At 40.8% G+C, this 23,247-nt stretch overlaps 1 protein-coding gene across 2 annotated transcripts in view; it reads right to left on the bottom strand.

Moving 5' to 3' along the window:
* LOC306847265 (thyroid hormone receptor beta) overlaps window positions 1-9,068 on the bottom strand; it is a 187,605-nt gene extending 178,537 nt beyond the window's left edge. For both annotated transcript variants that reach the window (XM_079381112.1, XM_079381113.1), the window contains exon 1: window positions 8,909-9,068. The gene's annotated coding sequence lies outside the window, so the exon portion shown is untranslated. The remainder of the gene's footprint in view (window positions 1-8,908) is intronic.
* Between the last annotated feature and the right edge of the window lie 14,179 nt (window positions 9,069-23,247).

The following is a 23,247-nucleotide window of genomic DNA, read 5'->3' as shown; positions in this document are numbered from 1 at the left end:
CTTGTGTAGGTCCAAGGAGGAGATGTTTTAAATGTGTTAATTCTCCATACTGCCAAGCAGTGTTGGGGGTAACGCATTACAAGTAACGCGAGTTACGTAATATTACTTTTTTCAAGTAACTAGTAAAGTAACGCATTACTTTTTAATTTACAAGAAAATATCTGAGTTACTTTTTCAAAAAAGTAACGCCAGTTACTTTTTTCCCATTTATTGACTGACAGTGCACTGTGTGAACATGCTGTTACTGTAGAACTAGACTAAATGTGAATGTGCATTAATTCATCCCACTTGCAAAAAGCAGATTTAGTATTCATCAAAATGAATTAATACAGTGAAATGCAAACTAATTGAATATGACGCAAACCTGCAATACTTAAATATGTTAAACAACACAAATATATCTAATCCCATTTTATTAACCAATGTCTTTAGATAAACTAACAATTGTGCTTCATTGATTTTTTTTATTGCTGAAGAGTGTTGAACCCTCTTCTCTTGCGGTCTACTTTACAGGCGTGAATTTACTTTCCCGTCAGCCTGAGGTTTATTCATTACACTTTTTGGTGTGAAAGGGCTTTTACATTTGCTATGATTAGAACTTCTTGTATTAAAAACAATCAAGCCCTGCTCATATTTCAAAAGTAACGCAAAAGTAACGTAACGCATTGCTTTTCATAAGAAGTAGCTAAGTAACGCTATTAGTTACTTTTTTAGGGAGTAACGCAATATTGTAATGCATTACTTTTAAAAGTAACTTTCCCCAACACTGCTGCCAAGTGTTGGACATGTGTATGCAATGCAGTGTGCTCTGGTTGTGTACTTCACATTTTGGCCATTTTACTTGGTCATCAGGGTATTCCATTCATACAGAAAATCTGTACACACACTGCAAAAACACTACGAGTAGTATGGGAGTATTCCACACATACCACAGATGTGCTACTATTGGAATTTGATAGCAACAACAAATGCAGTAATTACTATGTGGGCATCCTCGAGGACAGATTTGGGAATGGCTAAGCTACTTTGACTGACATTAAAACTTTGTTGTGACACATTCATGAAAAACTCTTAATGTCACAAGAAAGTTGATGAAAGAAAAGTCAGCAGAAGACCCAATAGTTTTCAGAGAGATATCTTACAAGAAGTTGTTTTGTTGGGTGTGTCCCCAAAGAAGCTATTTTTGTCGAAAGACAAGCAGCGATTACAGTATGCGATGGTCCACTAAGCACAAGTGACAAATGGCAAGTTCAAATCCGTAATTTGTGTTTTGACATTTGAGTCTATCTGCATGTTTCAGGATGCCACTAAACCACCAAAACGAGAGTTTCCTCCATTTGCATTTTTGGCCAAGAAGTTATGATGTTTAAATCTTCTGTTGGACCAAAGCAGTCTCACTAAATACATTCATGGGTTGCCATACTTTAACTTGACAATTCTCTCTCTCTCTCTCTCTATATATATACATATATATTTTTTTTATTGCTGAAGATTGTTAAACCTCTCTCTCTCTATATATATATATATATATATATATATATATATATATATATATATATATATATTTTTTCACCATACTTTGTTCAGATGAATTTATACGAATAGAAGAGAACGGAACACAAAATGAAGTGGTGTTTGTATAGAGATTTCTCCTCATATTGTCAACTGACATGCTTTCTAATGTTACTTTTCAGCTTTATGTTTCTTATAAATGGCCCACAAGGCCACAACCTATTTCTGAATAGAGCCCTGCATTTCGGTCCGGGCCCGATGGGCCCCGACTTTTTTACGCCTCTAGGGCCGGGCCTCGGGCCTGTTTTGGGTTTCTCCTTATTTTATATTGTAGACATCTATTGATTAGCGATGAAAAAAATTTCTGCGCTGATGGAAACAACAGGAGACCGTTCTGCCGTGACAGAGCAGCTCGATGGTGTTTAGTGTCCCGCAGCAGCAGCAGGTGCTCAAGTGACTTCAGCGCAGCAGAATAGTTCTGCGTTCAAATGCACGCAATAGGCTAAAGCTTGCTGCAAAACCCCAGCAAACATAACCATAAATGTGTCTGCGGGAAATAATAAGGAGATATTTGAACTATTTACTAATAAACTAATGTTTTCTGAGTCTGTGTTGCAAGGATGAAGTTGCTGATCCTGACTCGCCGTCTCCTCATTAGACGCGCCTTTAGAGAGAAATATGCATCTTTATTGATTATGATTAAAATTATAATAAAAGAGTTTGTTTTCAATTTTTTATTTCACTAAGTAATAATTTAAAGCTTTCTATAGATATATTTATCATGTCTGTGAGGCATGTATTCGCTCTGCTTCGGTTCATTTTTATGAAGCGCTCCTGTTAAAGACGCAGAAAGCACATCATGTTTGTTGTCTTTGTTTTATAAAAGAACTACCTTTTGTTGGTATTGTGAGTGCACACAAATACTAGTAGACCCTTTACAGGTCCCAATGATGTATTACTCTTACCTTTATCAAAAAAAAAAAAAAAGACGACGTAGGCTATTTTAATTTGTTTCCACTGAAAAAATCCAAGTGTTTGCGCTGATGCCTCCATGTCCTGCAGAGCGCGCTTTAGCTTCCACTCTCCGCACAAACTTAGATATAGCGCACATTGTTATTATAGCGCAGGTTTAACGTTTAAACATTGTTATATGCTTGAACTGTTTTAGTATATCTATAGATGTTATTTTAGGCAAGTCGTGATGATATGAGAAGGCTAAATTGATCAAACATAGGCTATGATCAGCTCATGCCGCTGGCCGCTTGGTCGTTACTTTAAAAAAAACTAAAACTTATAGGCTATTTAACGAATAAAAATGCTCAAAACGTTTTTCTAAATTAACTTAATAAAAAAAAAAAAACGAAATATAATAATTTTGCCATTACACACAAAACTGAACTATTTTAATAGCCGAAACAGTAGTATAAACTGTTTTAGGAGAAGAGGGGAAAAAAGACGGGCTCGGATCGGACTCGGGCCGGCAATTCTGACTACTAATCCTAAATTTGAGGCCCGTGCAGGGCTCTATTTCTGAATAACCATACCATATAATCAACTAAGAAACCACTACACTCAATAAAGGCTGACCCTCTTTTAATATCAGACAGATTTTTACACAGTTGGTAAAACCAATTGACAGTTTTGCAAAGATTATGAAGATGATTATATCGTCTCGAATCACAAAATGTACTGTCAGGGCCATGATGATGTGTAATGTCACTGCTGTTTTCATGTTTGTTCATGTTTGTTCATGTAATGTTTGGGATTTTCAAACTTTTTGTCAGCCAAACTACTTCAACATAAAATATTTAATTAAAACACCCCTGAGGAAGTTAATTGTAATTGACCAAGAAATTTGCATATTCTGATGTAATTTAATGGTCACATTCACATGCAGGTAAAAAAATTAAATACTTCTATTTTTAGCGTTCAATAAATTGAAATGAAATCGAAATCGCGATTAGGTAGAAGCTGCGATTGTCATGCGTATCTTTCAGTGAAGCACAGTTCTGTGATCAGTAGTAGATCTCCATCTGAAGATGCCGCGGCTCTCGCACGGAAAGTCCAAATACGCCCCGCAGAACAAAACCAGGAAAACCCTATAGCAGTAGCTGAATAAACAGAAGATTTAACTGCTTTCATTGATTCAACGTGACTAATAAACCCATAACTACGGCAATATATGGTTTATCTGAGTTCTTATTATTATAATTTTCATTATAATAAAGTATATAATAATGCAATGCCTTTATCGCTGTTTAGAATACTGAAATACAGTGCTTTATCTTAGTTACTAGACACAGTACCTAAGTCTATTTAACACATGAACTTCTCTTGAAACCTTGTTCTAACTACGTATGCACTACAACAACAGCTTGGTTGTATTCATTATTTTTCATTAGATGCTTTAGGAACCATTTCTTTTCTTTCTTGTTTTGATACGCGTTTCCTTCATGTCATGTTTTGTTATCTAAATACATGTTTTTGTATGACATTTTGGTTTCACGCGTCTACCTTTGTTGCGTTCCCCTTCTCGTCTAACTTAAACAGGGGTTCGTAACCCTGACAGGCACTGCTATAATAAAAGAGTTCAAGCACACTCTCCAGAATGTAGAAGAAATTACAAAAAAATTTGACATTTCAACTCATTAGTTAGTTTATCGTTAGATAATAAGACCATTATACTGTAATTGCAGTTAGATAATGTGAGAAACACCTTAATAGCAACCATAACCAGATGCTACTTTTCATATTTTCTAAGTTTTTAGTCTTTCTGCAATCTTTCTCTCCCTGTAGGAGGTTGAATGAGTTTCAATGAAGACTGCCCATTCAAGGAATGCAATAAAGAGTTTTGCAGAATGCAATTGGTTGCCTTCTGTTTTTTACACATTATTTAAACTTTTTTTTTTTGGGTTAAATTCCATATTTGCTTTTCTTTTGTAATATTCACTAATGTTGTATGCTTATGTGAATTACAAATGCTCTCTACTTATACCCATTCAAACATATATGACAAACCATGGTTCACTGCAAAACTCACACAGCTCCATCAGGCCAAAGAAGATGCTTACAGAAAAGAGGATAAAGTCTTGTATAAACAGGCCAAATACACACTGGAAAAGGAGATCAGAGTGGCAAAGAGGAATTATTATGACAAGCTAAGGAACAAATTCTCTTTCAGTGATTCTGCTTCAGTGTGGAAAGGTATGAAAGACACCAGTTACAAGACACCATCCCCCAGCACTTTGGAGAATCAACAACTAGCAGACGACCTTAACGAGTTCTATTGCCGGTTTGAAAAAACACCCAACATCCGCCCTGAACACCTCTCCACACAACCATTCACACCTCCAGCAACCCACCTCTCTCCCACACCTACAATTCAGTTAAGTGAAGTTAAAGTGCGCCAGGTCTTCGGAAAGCACCAGGCCCAGACGGTGTGTCACCAGCCTGCCTAAAAATCTGTTCTGACCAGCTGACCCCCATCTTCACACAGATCTTCAACAGATCACTGGAGCTGTGTGAAGTCCCCTCATGCTTCAAATGCTCCACCATCATCCCCGTCCCAAAGAAACCCAAAATTACTGGACATAGGGAAATCATTTGAAAGACTGGTTTTGGCTTATCTGAAGGACATCACTGGTCCCTTACTGGACCCCCTGCAGTTTGCCTACAGAGCAAACAGGTCTGTGAATGATGCAGTCAACATGGGACTGCACTTCATCCTGCAGCATCTGGACAGACCAGGGACTTATGTGAGGATCCTGTTTGTGGACTTCAGCTCTGCTTTTAACACCATTATCACGGAAACCCTTCAAAATAAACTGTCTCAGCTCTCCGTCCCCACCTCCGTCTGCCAGTGGATCAACAGCTTCCTGACAGACAGACAGACAGCAGTTAGTAAAGCTTGGCAAATTCACATCCAGCACTCGAACCATCAGCACTGGAGCTCCTCAGGGCTGCGTTCTCTCCCCACTGCTCTTCTCCCTCTACACCAACGACTGCACCTCTAAAGACCCCTCGGTCAAGCTCCTGAAGTTCGCAGACGACATCACACTGATCGGCCTCATCCAGGATGGTGACGAGACTGCTTACAGACAGGAGGTTAAGGAGCTGGCTGTCTGGTGCAGTCTCAACAACCTGGAGCTTAACACGCTCAAAACTGTGGAGATGATTGTGGACTTCAGGAGAAACCCCCCTGCTCTCCCCCCACTCACCATCATGAACAGCACTGTGACTGCAGTGGAGTCATTCAGATTCCTGGGCACCACAATTTCTCAGGACCTGAAGTGGGACAATCACATTGACTCTATTGTGAAAAAGGCCCAGCAGAGGATGTACTTTCTTCGCCAGCTGAGGAAGTTCAACCTGCCACAGGACTTACTGAAACAGTTCTACTCTGCCATCATTTAATCCATCCTCTGCACCTCAATAACTGTCTGGTTCAGCTCAGCTACCAAATCTGACCTCAGAAGACTATGGAGGGTAGTCCGGACTGCTGAGCGAATCATTGGTACAACCCTCCCCACTCTCCAAGAACTGTACTTATCCAGAGTGAGCAAAAGGGCTGGTAAAATCACTCTGGACCCCTCACATCCAGCACACAACCTCTTTGAACTGTTACCGTCTGGTCGATGCTACAGACCTCTTTGCACCAGAACGACCAGACACAGGAACAGTTTCTTCCCTCAGGCAATACATCTCATGAACACTTGACAATAAACGGGGAACACACAACTATTATACATTATCCACCACACTTATTTAAATTTTTTCTCATTTCAAATTTGCATACTTGACCTGTACATACATAATAGTCTATATTATATATTGTGTTTTTGCTGCTTTGTACATTGCCTATTTGTATATTATTCTGTTATTATCTGTGTCCTGTCCTGTTGCTGTCTTTCTGTTGCACTCTGGAGCTTCTGTCACTATAACAAATTCCTTGTATGTGTAAACATACTTGGCCAATAAAGCTCATTCTGATTCTGAGCTGTAGTTCATTGGGAAGCTACGCAAACAGCTGTCATTATCGCAAACACTTTTTTCGATTTCATAATCGCACAATTATATTGTCTGCAATTTTTTTGCGTAACTTGATAGAGAACTACAGCTCTGTGTAGTAAATGCTGCTCCATCTGAAAGCAGGTGATGGAGATTTACTACTAATCACAGAACCGGCTTTACTGATGAGATGTGCATGATAATCGCATTCGATTAATCGTGCAGCCTTACGTTCAAGTGTTTTCTGTAGTTTTTTTTATTTAAAAATCATTTATTTTTATGATTTAATTATTAGCTTTTTATCAATTCAATCAAACCCACTGCAGATCTTACATTAAGCCCAGTTTGGGAATCCCTGGTGTAATCCAATCTTTAATGCATTTCATGATGTTGATATCAAAGAATGAAATATATTTTCTTTCTCTGCTTTTGTATATCAGTGTGTTACATTTAAACAAGTTAGGTAAAAATATAATCTAAAAGTAATCTAAAAAGAAGTCACCTAAAAAGAGTAACCTAAATTATGTTACCAAATACAATTTTCATCATGTAATCTGTAATGGACTACAATTTGTAAGTAACCTACCCAGCCCTGCATACGTCGCAATATTAAATATTAATTGTGCCCTCATATTATGAACACTGGTCTGATTTCCACTATCACAGCTAATTTCATTAAGGCATTTTTATACAAGTTAGAATCTATTAAAAGTACCTATTGAAACTGAACACCCTTGGGCCCTTCATAGACTGACAGGCGTTCTGGGACCGGGAAAGCAGGGACACCCTATAAAGCTTTTAAGGGGGTTTTATATTCCTCAAGTCAGTACAGGCCACTGATGCACAACAATCTTCTTCCTAAACCTTTAAATATCCTTGCATTCCCTTTTCCAATGCAATTAAATCTACAAAAGGTTGCAGTTAAATGGTAAATTGACATGAAATGCACTTCATTACAAAGACTTCAGTGTCATCTCGCCGACTGCAGCTTTGCCCAGGCTTTTAAATGGATTCACCGATCCACATGGCACACAGCTGACCTGAAATAACCCTCCAGCTGCAGAGAAATTCTCATCTACGGAGAGTCAAGAGGAACACTAATAGTCTCCATATTTCAACATCCCTTTTCCTTCTGCTTGTCTGTTAAAAAACATTATTATAAATCTTGCATATCACTTATTCAATTACACACAGAAAAGTGATAACCTGCATCCACAACAGTAGATTTGGCTATTTCTTACGTTCAGAATGGAGTACTAGAATAATGCTTTCTGCATACTATCCAGTACATACTGTATGCTTTATGCATAACGCACACTTTTTATTCATTTAATAGTATTTTGAAACTGTGCTGCATGCAATGACAAGCATTTCAATCGGTAGTATGTAAAATGTAGTCATAAACTCTATATGTTGCACGTTCAATTCAGCAAACACTTTCAGTTTAATGGGCACAATAAAATATAGTACATACAGTTTACAGTTACATGCATACAGTTTACAGATACAGTTTTACTCCATGCAGCATGCTGTTGTTGCATTCAGCATATTTGGAAAAATGCAGTAGGTCATCTGGATATTCCATGTATAACAGTATACAGAATGCATTCTACAGAAATAATAAGCACAGCATATTAGTATTCCATTGCAAACAAAGTAAATAATTACATATAAAACAGATAATTGGGCCTTCCTCTGAAGGATATGCACACAAACAAATGCACCAATTTTGTTTTACAAAACAAAAAAAGCTACAGTCACACCATGCAGCAAGATTAAAAAGCTAGTGTTGCATTTTTGGCAGTGTTTGGCTAATATAATCATGTCCTGGTAAATAATCATGACATTTCTTCAAAAATATGTTGAAAAGATGCAGTTTCTGTAAGTGGGTCAAACCGTTGGGCTCTGCCCCTGAGCCAATGAAACAACACTGGCCAACTCTAACACATTTAAGAGCAAAAAACGGCATCAAAGTTTATATATCTGACTAAAGTTTGCAAAAGGGTGCACGCATGCACGTTATGCCTGATCGTATGCAGCAACAGTGCACTGAGCACTACATGAAGGATATTGTTTTAATGACAGTACAGAAAACATTCATATGAATGTCAACATTTTGCTTCGAGGCTAAGCTGATGTTTTTAAATGCCTTCACTACTCTTAATGCTTTTGCCGAAAGAAGCTAAAAGTACAGAAACCCACATCCGCTTGAAAGCACATGTGAAACATGAAATAAGCGCTATGACATTTCGTGTAGTTTAGAAACACAGCAGCTATATATCTATCGGAGCGATACAGAGTTGCACTTGGCTCTTGATGTTTAACACGGATACATTTTACAGCAAAGCAATGCCGTTTTACTTCACACAGACGTCAAACAATGACTCACCTCGAAGCTGCAACACAGTCTGTGTTTATGTCCTTTATTAGATATCCCTGTAATATCAGCGTTTGCTCCTGTGATCGGACAGACGTGGCCTGAAATGACCCAGCAGAGCAACATGGACCCGGAGACAGAGAAACGTGCAGCTCTCTCATCTGATCGCTGTGGGGAATCAGAGAGCATTTGACGTCTGGCCAAAGATGTTTAACCCTTTACAGTGGCCCACAAACTAGAAACGCATACTTCAAATGAGTAAATGCCATAGGGTGCATCTCACGAAAACAAAACATGCCTAAGCACAACCTATTTCATGCAAAATAAAGAGATAAGCATCTATATATATTGTTTTTATTGTATTGCCACAGTGCCCTCAATTCTCATTACACTAATGTGAAAAAAGTAATGTTATTTAAAGGGTGTTTGTACATTATGGTAGTATTTGTTGTACTGTGATTTATGATTTATGCTGATTTAAATAACAAAAACAATCACAATTGTCCTTTACTAGCTATAAGAAGAATGATGAGAGGATTATAATGAAATGTGCTTCAAATCAAATCAAAAATCAAATGACTTTTATTGTCACATCACCACAGCACATGTGCCTTCGTGAGTGAAATTCTTGAGAGCGTGCTCCAGAAACAATTTACATATAGACATTACCATACATTCGTACAGACTTATACAGATGACAATGTGTAATATACACATACATATACTCAGTACACACAGTGTACTATTAGACAGACATACAGTTACCGATACACATTATACACAGTATGTAGTACACACAGTATGCTTATTTCATATCTGGTGTGAAATAGGGTGGTGTGGTCAAGTTGTTACAGATATGAAGGTTCAAAGCCCATAAAAGCTGACTGATGATAAGCTATAGTATTGATCTATGAACTATCAACAAGATAAAGATTGTGAAACACTAAACCTGAACTGAATTTAAGTGTTCTCACTGTAAGTTACTTTACGTCTGGATAATGTACAGTACATTCAGCTGGTCCTTATTTCAGGATAAAATCTTTTAGGATGAGATATGACCTGGGTTTATTCTGTAATAACGGCCGTCTGACTGTACATTCTCCCTTACATACAGTACAGTATAGCAGCTGCTCAGTGGCTATTCAGTATGAAATAGTAGGCCTACTCTATGAATTCTGTGCAATAATATATGTAATGTCCAAATGAATTCAAATATTGAAATAATGTAAGCAAAGATGTTCTTGCTACCACTGACGACCTGGATGCTCTTTGGAATGTACTGTATTCAAAACAGGTTGTGTTCATGTCAGCTCAAATTGTCATTGTGCTAAAATTAGTAAGAATTCATCTCTTTTGTTCAACATTTCACTCATTGTTATGATGAAAAAAATAAACATAGGCCTAAAAGTATATACTACAAAAAACTGCTTTGCAAAAAGACTTTTGGACCTAATTGTCTCTTGTGCATTTTATTTTGTCTGTGCCATAATTTCTCACAATATGCCATAAAAGTTAGGTTTTTTTTTTGTTAGTTATTTATGTGATGTATATTTTATTTGTTTTCTTTTTATTCACTTTTTTATTCATTTATATTAACCCTTGTGCAACCTTTTGGACATTTTTGTCCTTTTAAGATTTTTTTATTTAAATTTTTTATAATTTTGCCTGTGTTATTGGCAGCTGCATACATTTTGGCGCAGGTGTGTATTGTTTTTGGAATTTTACTATTTCACCCCCATTTCCTTTAATAAATCTGTTTTGCACTAGGTACAAAAAATAGTTCCTCTCAGCACCTTTTGGACAAAAATGTCCCCATTGAAACCCATTAAAACTGCAATTTTTAATCGCAGTGCCGTTTAACTGTAAAATTATACAATTTTTGTTAATAGACTTTCATTTTGTCGTTGTCACGAATCCAGTCCGTCTGCTCACCACCAGATGTCGTCTTCTCTTTACGTTGACTCTCACACCACACAGACTTTTACATGTCACTCCGGACTACAGTTCCCATGATCCATTGCACTGATTACATATACACAGCTGAATCCATTCAGACAGGCTTTATAAGCCTTGGACTTCCCCTAGTGGTGGGCAGAGCGAGGCGTCGTGAAACACTGAAGCAGTTGAAGCAAATGTGTCGAGGCTTCGAAACGTTTCGATACCGGTCTCTACAGTGACACCTAGTGGGCATTTTATAGTATTGCTCTGAAACAGCGTCGACAAAGAAACAATTGAGCGAATTGACGAATTGTAATGTATGTTGTGTCAGAGAAGCTACCAGGTGATATGGGGGAGTGGTAAGTGTGCTCGATTGCAATGATGTCTCTGTGGGTTCAAATCCTGGGTGAAGCAGTCACTTTTACAAAATTATAATAAACAATTAAAATGTGTGTTTTTATTGTTCTCTTCTTGTAAAGTTTTGAAACATTGGTCTGACATCTGAATGAACACTTTGTGAATAAGTGTTACTTTGGTAATGACAAATAGACAATAAAATACATCAAGCCACAATGTCTTCCTTTTTTTAAATATAGAGATTTTTATTTGAAAATATTAATTGTTCTGCTGTTGATGAACTTAGCCTACTTCTTTTTTTACATAGAATTTCTCCAGCCATTGAAAAAATCCTCTCACAAGGGACACTTGTCGCTGGCATGCACAGATACTTTTTAGCTAGAACGTACAGAGTAGGAAAAATACCTGCTCTCTCCTTCCAGTACTTTAGGGGAACTTCCATTCTGGGCAGAAATGCATCTGTGAGGTACTTTTTTACTTCCACTGTGGCATCAGCTGTAGCACTGCATGTCGTGTGGGATTCATGTACACGATTATCCCATAAGTTAAGTTCCCATAAACAGTCCTGGCTTTCAGCTGGTGTTGTTAATGATGATGATGGACCTGATGCTGACCATTGTGACTCTGATTGAACAAGTGAAAATAGCAATTAGTTACAAAGTCTAAACTCATGTCATATATGAAGTTACATAATTATACAGATGATATAACTCCATACAATTAGATGAAGATTGAAAGTGCTCACCATGAGTTGGTGAGTTTGAACGCATCAGCGAAGCGCACTCCAGTGTGAGGTGTTTTTCAGCCTCCTGGCCTTTGGCAGGATTTCCAAAAGCCACAATTTTGAATCTTGGGTCCAGCAGTGTAGCCAATGCCAAGGCCCTGAATGACTCATACCCGCCACATCTGGACTGCAGACCTTCTTGCAGGTGTTAGCCTGTGCAAAACAGGAGCAAACCATATTAATTATATTAATGACAACAATATGACACTTATGGCCAATAACATTGGCAGTATGGTTATTGTGGCTTACCTAATTGTACAGTTGATTCCTGCTTTGCAAAGCCTATTTTCTCTACAAGCTTGTGCTGCAACATCCTGTAAAGTGGTATGAGTTTTGAGGCGGATACTCTCTGTTCCTCTGACAACTCTGTTGTAGCAAGTTTAAATGGTTGCAGTAATGACAGTGATTCTTGAATTATGTCGTACTCAGAACTTGTCAGCAGAGCAGTATCACAGTTTAAATTGGAAATAGCAGCAGCCACTGGCTCTCGTAGATCATATAAGCGTTGCAGCATGTCAAAAGTGCTGTTCCATCTCGTTTCAACCTCCTGTATCAGTTTCAGAGTTTGTCTGCTCATCAAGCCCTGCATCTCCACAAGTTTGTCCTTTGCTTTGCAGCTGGATCTAAACAACCCCACTATCTTTCTGGCTTTCTGGCATATTTCATTGATGAGTGGGGTTTCATCTAGGGCCTTTTTCACAATCAAATTTAAGTTATGTGCAAAACATGGGATATGTCGAAGCTTCAGTAGCTGGGCACTTAAGATCATGTTGGATGCATTGTCAGTCATCATACACTGAACTTTGGAGGTAATTCCCCACTCAGACATGAGCAAAGTTTTAGCCTCCATGAGATGCTGGGCTGTGTGGGTTTGGTAAAACCTCCTTACACCCAATACAGCAGTTACCATCTTTGCTTCTGGTGTAATGTAGTGACAAGTTACACAAAGATATCCGTCCATATTGATGGATGACCACATATCAGCCGTAAGACTAACAAATTATGCCTTTTGTAGGTCTCTCATTGTCTTCTCCTTGGTGCTGTTATACCTTTCAGTGACAATGGTTTTAAGTGCCTTCCGGGATGGGAGGACATAGCTTGGATCAAGCTTGTTCACAAAGGCCCTGAAACCCATATCCTCCATAATAGTGAAGAGCTGCAAATCCTTCACCACCATGTCTACAAGAGCCTCATCCAATTCCTTTTGTCTGCCTTATAAAAGAGAAGAGTAAAACTTATTTTCAGTCAAATACATTCAAATTATTTAGATTGAAATAGTCCACAGCTATAAAGACTAATCTGTTGTTTCATTAGTTTGAAACCTTCCTGAGCAAAGAAGTGTGTATACACACACACATACATACATAGATCCATACATATACATGTATGTATGAATATAGAACTATATTGAATACATTGGCTAAGTTTGTGAGGTGCTATTTTTAAATATTCTCAGTGAAACTATTTTTAACACGATTGTTAATTGTGATTGGGATGTTAAGTTGTAGGGCTTAGGTTGACATAGGCCTAAGTCTTTTTAAAAATATGGATTTTCTAAACAGTGTCTCAATACTTTGTGGTCTGACTTAGATTTCATACATTGCATACCTTGCTTAGATGGCCCAGCGGTGCCAATAGGCGGCCTAGGTGCAGGAGCAATGTTACCATCCTCTGCACCCCCCAAAAGGGCAGGATGAGTGCTCCTCAAATGGCGCATCATGGATGACGTATTATTACAGTAGGCTAGCTGCCTATCACAATACATACATCTCACTTTATTTTGTGTTTCCAAATGGAAATGCTCCCACACCACAGAGGGCCGGCATCTCTTGTGTGGAGCTTCCATTATTATATAATTTCAATATGAAATAATCTATCTATCAACTAGCCTATGATACCCTATCTGTAACTTGATGTGTTTGTCACTATCTAACTTATATGAATGTATATGTATGCCCAGTAACAGTTGGCAAGGCTTCGAAATTACATTTTTTTTTACCAGATGGTGCCATTTATTCAGGTTTGGTCTATAAAGGGTCTATAAAGCAAATACGCGCTTTATTCCTGTTTTCTGATTCTGGATAAATAAATAATGCAGCTATAATTGTGTGGGTATGTTGGTATGGATGTGAGAGAGAGAGAAACTCTACTGCAAATCCCAATTCCAACCACTGTGTGCACGAGCTGAGTTTTGCTGGCATCTAATGGGGACAATTTGGTACTGCGCCCAAACAAAATCTTACTGAAAGCTAATTTTTTGAGATATCAATCTCAAATTTGGAACACAACTTGTTTAGATTTTCTAGCAGGTTTAGAGTTGAACATGTTTCATAAAATATAGATATTATATAAAATATTGTTCATAAAGCATTTTCATAAACTTAAACTTCTATAACTTTTTTTTGGTTTCACTTTTTTAACTTTTTTTACTTCAACAATAATCTGTCATGGGTCTTTTTTTAAATGAGATCAAACTTAAGCCTGTGCTCCCAAGCTTACAATTTGACCATTTTTTTTTTACATGGACATTTTTGTCCACTATGGACCTATGTGTAACTTTTTTTGGTCCCACTTTATATTGTGTCCCTAATACCAACCACAATTTATATGTAAAGCCTAACTTACTGGCCGCTGCTGTGTAACATCCGAGTAATTACATGGTAAATCCATAGCAATTGTCTGCTTAATATAAAGTGTAACACTTTCTTTACCATAAAGTGCTGTTAGTCCTGTTACACATTTGTACTTTCATTACCAAATAGTGTTGTTACCAATGTCCTGTTACACATTTGTACTTTCATTACCAAATAGTTACCAATGTCCTGTTACACATTTGTACTTACACATACCATTCAGGGAATTGTTACATATGTGTAGTTACACAAACATTAGAGCTGTAGATACTATGTACTAATGTACAGCCACAGCCATATCACCCTGCAGCCCAAGACCGGTTGCCCACTGAAGCTAAGCAGGGTTGAGCCTGGTCAGTACCTGGATGGGAGACCTCCTGGGAAAACTAGGTTGCTGTTGGAAGAGGTGTTAGTGAGGCCAGCAGGGGGTGCTCACCCTGCGGTCTGTGTGGGTCCTAACGCCCCAGTATAGTGACGGGGACACTATACTGTCAAAAAGCACCGTCTTTCGGATGAGACGTTAAACCGAGGTCCTGACTCTCTGTGGTCATTAAAAATCCCAGGATGTCTTTCGAAAAGAGTAGAGGTGTGACCTCGGCATCCTGGCCAAATTTCCCCATTGGTCTCTGACCATCATGGCCTCCTAATCATCCCCTTACATTGATTGGCTTCATCACTCTGTCTCCTCTCCACCAGTAAGCTGGTGTGTGGTGGGCGTTCTGGCGCACTATGGCTGTGGACGAGGAGACACCACCCCTCACAATGTAGAGCGCTTTGAGTGCTTAGAAAAGCAGAAAAGCGCTATATAAATGTAATGAATTATTATTATTATTAATGTGTACTTGCACTGTGGTTACATACTCATACATGCATACATATTATTAATGTGTACTTGCACTGTGGTTACATACACATCTAGTTAATATGTAAGTACACAGGTCTGAGGGACACAAAGTGGGACTCTTTTTTATTAATGCACAAGGATTAAAGATATAAGTCAAGTCAAGTCTGCTTTATTGTCAACTCTTCCACATGCACAGCACATACATACAGAGAATTGAAATTGTGTTACCCTCAGACCCTTGGTGTAAACAGTTAACATTAAACACGTTCAAATACAGATAATATGGTTTAAACATATGTACATACAACTCTATAGCTATACAAGTAAGGACATTGTAGAAAAAAAATAAAGAAATAGATAAAGTGGCATAAGGCGCATGGCAGATAGTGCAAACCAGTTAAATAAAAACAAAACTGTGCAGATATATTTGTAGTGCAAAAAGAGCTTATCAATCTGAGAACATTGTAGAAAAATGAAAAAGATAGATAAAGTGACATAAGGCACATGGCAGAATAGATGGAGTGCAAACCAGTTAAATAAACCAAAACTGTGCAGATATATGTGTAGTGCAAAAAGAGCTTGTCAGTCTCTTAAATTGACAGGAGAACAGTCTTTTTATGAGACTATCCGAGGAGGTAGTTTGCAGTCAATGCTGGATGAGGTAGTGATCAGTCCAATGCTGCACAAGTGAGAGGTGCTGGTCACAGTTTGTAAGTAGGTGGGGGTGGCTGGTCCTGGGGGTGTGGGGAGCCGGAGGGGGGGGGGGTCTCATAGTGTCAGAGTTCAGTGTTGTATGGGGTAAAAAGGTCCTCGCCTGGAGACTCCGCAGTCTCCTCCCTGATAAAATATAATATATATAAATTAACTCTTCATGATTTGAAGCAAATTTTCACGTGCGGTGAAACCAGCGTCAGCTTCTAGAATTGAAGCAAGCGCTGGCAGGGATGCCGGAAGTGTGGCCTCGAGACGCAGCGTCTCGTTCCCATGAGGAACTGGGGTTACATATGTAACCTAAGACGTTCCTCTTCAGGAACTCGAGCTGCGTCTGGAGACGCTTTGGGGAACGAGATATCCAAGCTGCCAGACTTACCAATCCCTGCCCAGTGTGTATCCATGCATAGCACATCTAGGGCAAGAGGACGGAAGAGCCTGGACTGGCCCGCATGTCCAGGCCGTAGAACCTGACAAAGGTCAGGGGCGTAGACCATCCCGCAGCGTTGCAGATGTCCTGTATTGGGACACCTGCGAGGAAGGCCTTGGGGGCCGCCACACTCCTAGTGAAATGAGCCTTGACTCCCATCGGCGAGGGGAGGTCAGAGGACTCGTAGGCAATGTGAATGACATTGACAATCCACCGACTGAGGGTCTGCTTTGAAGCAGGAAGACCTCTCTTAGGGGGACCATAGCAAATCAGCAGTTGGTCCGCCCTTCTCCACAGGGCAGCTCTGTGGACGTATGCATCCAGTGCTCGCACTGGACACATAAAGTTAAGCCTTTGCTGGTCAGGCTCCCGAAAGGGAGGAGGACTGAAGGCCTGCAGTACGACAGGCTGTGGCGTGACGGAAGGAACTTTGGGGATGTACCCTGCACGAGGGTACAAAAAGGCTTTGGCCATGCTGGGCACAAAGTCCAAGTGAGTAGGGGCCACTGACAGGGCCTGCAGAGCCCCAACTCTCTTTAGAGAAGAAATCGCCAGAAGAAACACAGTCTTCAGGGTGAGATGGCGATCCAAGATCCCCTCAATAGGCTCGAAGAGAGGCCTACAGAGAGCATCCAACTCCACAGCCAGGTCCCAAGGAGGAATCCGGGACCGTGCTGGGGGCCTTAACCTCAGTGCACCACGGAAGAAACGTGTAACTGACTGTCCACCAAGAGAGGCGTGGTAGGCCGAAATCGCCGCCACAAAGACCTTCAAGTTGGAGTGGGTTAACCCTGCGGAGGGTCGAGCCTGCAGGAACTCCAGCACTGTACCAACCGGGCAGTTAACTGGGTCGAGCTGGCGATCTCTGCACCATGAAGTGAAGAGTCTCCACTTCAGGGCATACAGTTTCCTCGTTGAGGGAGCTCTGGATTAGATGATGGTCTCAACCTCGGTTGAGAGACCGGAAGCTATGAGCCGTGCTCCCTCAGGGGCCACACCTACAGCCTCCATAACTCTGGGCGGGGGTGCCTCCTGCCTGTGAGAGGAGATCCCTCCTGACGGAAATCTCCCATGGAGAGCTGTCGAGGAGGGAAATCAGGTCCGAGAACCACACTCGGCCCGGCCAGAACGGAGGCTACTAGCAGCAGCCGGACCCTGTCCCGGCGCACTCTCTCCAGAACTCCGGGGAGCAGAGCAATCGGGGGGAAGGCGTACAGACGAAGCCTCTGCCACGTCTGTACCATGGCATCCAGCCCCAGTGGAGCTGGATGAACTAGAGAGTACCAGAGGGGACATTGCGCTGTCTCCTGAGTGGCGAAGAGGTCCACCTGAGCCTGGCCAAACACTCTCCAGATCTGCTTCACCACCTTGGTGTGAAGCATCCATTCCCCGGGCCACGGCCCCTGTCTCGACAGGATGTCTGCTCCCACATTGAGATGCCCAGGGATGTAAACTGCTCTTAATGAGAGAAGTTTGCCCTGGGACCACACAAGGATCTGGTGCGCCAGCCTGTACAGGGGGTGCGACCGGAGACCTCCTTGGTGGTTGATATAAGAGACCACCACTGTGTTGTCGGTGCGCACCAACACATGGTGATCTCTTAGGTCTGGGAGAAAGTGTTTCAGAGCCTGAAACATGGCCAGCATCTCCAGCTGGTTGATGTGCCATGCGAGATGGTGACCCCTCCACAGACCACGGGCAGGGTGGCCACTCATGACCGCTCCCCAACCGGTGAGGGACGCGGCGACACCGAGCTCCCAGCACCGGGCCCTGAGACAAGAACCAAGGTTCTCTCCACAGGTCTAAGGCACGTAGGCACCGTCGCGTGACCTTGATCATGCGAAGCGGGTTTTCCCTCAGGGAGAACCGTTTGGTCTTGAGCCACCACTGTAGGGGTCTCTGAAACTGCTTGACAGTGAGTAACTGGCCTTCTTTCACTCTCCTGACCTCCGTGAGGATCAACTCGATCCGAGCAGGGGACATACGTGCCTGCATCGTGGTCGAATCCCATACCACACCAAGATAAGTGGTTCTCTGTAATGGAGAAAGAACATTCTTCTTGGCGTTCAGTTTTAACCCCAACAATTTCATGTGAGCGAGAACAACATCTCGATGTTGAGCCGCCATCCGCTCTGATTGAGTGAGAATCAACCAATCGTCGATGTAATTGATTATGCAGATGCCCTGTAGCCACAGCGTAGCTAACGCAGCAGCCACACACTTCGTGAAAGTGCGGGGTGAGAGTGCTAGGCCGAAGGGAAGAACCTGATACTGGTAAGCTTTGCCCCCGAAAGCAAACCTCAGGAACTTCCTGTGAGTGGGAAGGATGGAGACATGGAAATATGCCTCTTTTAGATCGATCGCGACGAACCAGTCCTCGGACCTGATTTGCTTCTTTGGAACTATGAAGTACCGGCTGTAGAACCCGGATTCTCTTTCGTGAGGAGGAACCACCTTGATGGTCTCCTTTCTTAAGAGAGTATCTACCTCTTGTTCCAGTACCAGAGCCTGCTCGGGGCCCACCAGAGTGAAATTCACCCCGTTGAATTGAGGTGGATGAGAACCGAACTGGATTCTGTAGCCTCTCTCTACAGTGCGCAGGACCCACTGAGACACATTTGGCAGTAGTCTCCACGCTGCGAAATAGTCTACTAAGGGAACCAGTCTCTCGAGACTGGCTTCTGGTGTAATCAGAGCGGCTAGCTCACCGAACTAGCTGCTCCAGAGACCCCCGAAGGGGTGGCAGCATCCCAGTTCCGCTACGCTTCTGGGCAGAAGAAACTGGGATATATGCTCGCTGGAGATCGCTGCGCCCTGGAACACCGAACGTGGCAGGGTTGGCAGACCAATCTCCTGAGGGCACTGAGGAGAGAAGGGCACCGAATACGGCGGTGTATGCCACTCTTCCCCAGTGGGACCTGCCCTCATGAGTCCTGGGCCATAGGCGGCAGGATGTTTTAGCCGAAGACTATCCAGCAAGAATGACGGTCCGCAGATCCGCCTTCTGCTAGAAAGCTATGGCCCGGGAGCGCCACTCTGACTCCAACAATCTGTGACGCCCCCTAAATGAGGAGCTGGAACATCGGTTGGGGCTGCTACCTCAGAGGTAAGAGCTCACTTGAGAATGCTTTTTTTTTTTCAAGAGGCTCCTATACACATATATATGTATCTTTTACATTTAATTCAAAAAAATTAAATGCAGAAAAACAACCAGACGAGTAAACACAGTGTGATATGAAAAGGATTCATAATATGAACAAGAATGACGTAATGCATGTGTCGCCTCGGCAACGCACGCTGCAACAGCGAGCTCTCACTCAAAGGGGGGAAGAACCGCACAGCGGGCTTCCAGCCCCGAGCGAGAGCGATAGCTCAGGGGAAAACCGGTGGAGATAGGGCGAACCCGTCTCCAACCAGTCCGCCAGATCTAAGTGTGATCCCCGCAATCTCACTCGCCGCCGTGCTTCAGCAGCGGTGGGACCAGAACCGCAAGATCCTCGTTCACAATAAGCCCTCTCTCTCTGGGGGGAAGAAACCGCGGTGTGGGCTTCCGAACCTAGAGAGTGGGCGCTGGATCTGATGGAAAGGAAGAAGATAGGGGATCGCCCGTCTTCATTCCCTCCACCTGATCCATCTGCGATCCCCACGAGCGCAGCCGCCGCCCCGCCCTTTTCGGCGAAAGCGGGGCCGGTACCACAAGGAACGCTGGTGAAAGCTCCCTCCTCAAAGAGAGCCCTCTGAGAGCAAGCATACGTAGTGACAAACGCTCACAAAGCGGGAGGTCGGCTCCCTCGAGAGCTGATTCTGCATGCTCTGCTCTCAAGCAGACCACACACGGACTGTGCACATCCCCAGCAGTGAAGAACACACAGCCTGTAATGTGATCTGCTCTTGCCCAAGTGCTAGTACCCTGCACATTGTGGAGCTTATTTCAAGTGACTGTAAAACAATCAACACTAAATAAGACTTACCTCATAGATCGACAGACACACACAGAGTAGCGGTTGCTGAATGACAAAAAGCTGACGCCGGTTTCACTGCACGTGCTTTTATACCAGCTGGTCATTACGTCACCTCGCCTGCGACGTCTCGCCCATCCTTTGGACAGATTTCACTTGTATTCAGAGCCGGTTACGCTGAAGGTGTCCCCCAAAGCGTCTCCAGATGTAGCTTGAGTTCCTGAAGAGGAAGCGTACTTCTACAGTTCAAGCAGATCTCTTGGCAGGACATTTGTTTGGTATGTCTTCACTTTGATATGTTTGATTTGGTGGAGCTCCAAGTATGTCACAGTGTGTTAACAGTTGAATTAATGTGCGCAATAGCAAAAAACGGGATACTACACATCTTTTGTTAAGAAAACAACACATTTTTTTCAAAGGGCGTTACAACATTACAACATGTACGCATATTTGAATTTTTATATGGTTCCTTACTAGTTATTTATTAAGATTGGAAGAGTCTAGAAAAACTGGTTGTTTTATATTCTGATTGTGATGTATGAGGATATTGTATGAAGAATTTGCAATGTTAGTTTTTTTTAGGTATATATAGTTATTTTATTATAATTATTTTGGTTATTTATATTTGTATTGATTTTATAGAAAAGTCTTTCTAGGGACATCAGATGCAAATTAGCTTCTGCTATAATCTCTATGTGCAGTAAATTTTTTCCTGTCTTTGTCTGGAATTATGTCTAGTGTATTGTCCCTATTCAAATAAACGTATAAAAAAAAAGAGAGAGAAGATGTACACTTCCAGTCAACGGAACTACTTTCACCAACATATACATTTCTATACAAAATTAAAAAATTTATGTAAATATGTCATAACAACAATGACATGAAACATGCTTTTTTATAAAAGTATCCTACTAGTTTGAAGTTGTGAAGTTATGAAGTTGGTTTAGAACATCCAGAGTGAGCTGAAATCAGGTCACTAAATAATCGTCATGGTCCCTGTTTCATAGTCTTGAAGACTTTCATCTAATTCGAAAATGTGTGAAACAGCACTAATACGGAATGAACATTTGAACCTTTGTGCTGTATTATTTTTCCTATTATCAGAAAAATACATATATTTTAATATGGCTTCATTTTTACAAAAGGTTTGAGTTTTTTTGGTCAAATTGACAATGGGTGCCTTTGTATATATTGGCTGCATAAAGGGACCCGCTCACATGAAAGCAAGGACCATTAGCGCATTCCTGTGTTCATACTGTGAGAAAAAAAACTTAGCTGTGTGCTCAGCTCGAAGAAATTGTGCAATAAATTCATGTAGAGCTTGCATTGTCTTTGTTACATTTTTGCATTATTAATCAGATTAGGTTAGATGAAAAATATATTTGTCTTACCTCTACTGTGTGAAGTAGTGAGCTGATGCAGATTATGTGTTCACAAAAATGAAACCTGGTTTAACCTCAACCTTATACAACCTCTGCTGCTAAAATAAATATGTATAGTGTGTGTGTGTGTGTGTGTGTGTTAAACGTGGCTAACAAAACAGTTTCTTTAACTTCCATAGGAATTATTTTATTTGTTTGTTTGTTTTTAAATAAAGACCGAACTTGTTGTAAAAGTACTCCTGGCAATTGAATTGGCTTCGAAACTGTGTTCATTTGTGAAGATCACGATGAACAAAATGCATAAGAATCATAATTTTTTGTTGGTCACAGAGCATATTTTCTGTAACAATTCCAAAGGTGATAGAAAACTCCTGTTTTTTTTGTTGATGATGTTTTTCTTTGAGGAACAGGGTTATGCTAACTGAAAAAAAAATGTCATCACTGCAGCACTATTATACACTTCACTTTTAACTATGGCATCTACTACAAAGTATAAAATGCCATGACATAATAAAAATGAGCTTTCACTAGGTATCATAAGCCTTCTTGATCCCTTCCAGTCACTTAATCACAGATTTTGTTTTTCCCATGAATATTTTGTTGAAAACTAACACTAAAATGTAAGAAATATTTAAGGAATTGTAAACCCTTAGTGCATTCATTTGCTTCAGGTTATTATTCCTGAACTTATATCCCCTGTCATACATCAAAATTACAGTATACAGTCTAATACATAGTGCATGCGTAAAGAGAATAGTGAGTACATTAGCAGTAGAGAATGCAGACTGTGCCAAATGAAAAAGATTGTAGCTGTCTTTATGCAGTGCTAACTGGCCATCAAAGATTCATGCAGTCTAACAGCAGGGTGCTGGGTGTGTAGTTTCATCTCTCTGTCTACAGAGTCGACAGCAGTTTAACTACATTGCAGCATTATGCAGTTATATAAGGTCATTTCTGTAGCCCACTCTACTAGGGGAAAAGATCATGACAGCTTTTCTGCAGTCTTTTCCAGCGCCTCTCAAATGCTATGTAAATGCGCAATCAAAAATGGATCTTTTGGGTAACAACGGCAAAAAAAAAAACAGTAGACTTGTTATTTATATGGACAGATGTTGGTGGAAGTCAGGGGGCTGTGGTATTTTTATGACCTCCCACACCTGACCTAACAGAATAATACAAAATAACCAGACACAATAATTAAAGCAGCAAACATTTGTTATAAATGGCAAAATTGGTAACATAAGAATGAGGCAATTAATATAATGTTTGATGCAATGCATGATAAATTGCTGCCTCAAATTTGTCTGCCTCAT

The sequence above is a fragment of the Barbus barbus genome (assembly GCF_936440315.1).
Source record: "Barbus barbus genome assembly, chromosome: 27".
Classification (NCBI taxonomy): Eukaryota; Metazoa; Chordata; class Actinopteri; order Cypriniformes; family Cyprinidae; genus Barbus; species Barbus barbus.
This window is presented reverse-complemented; position numbering and strand designations above follow the sequence as displayed.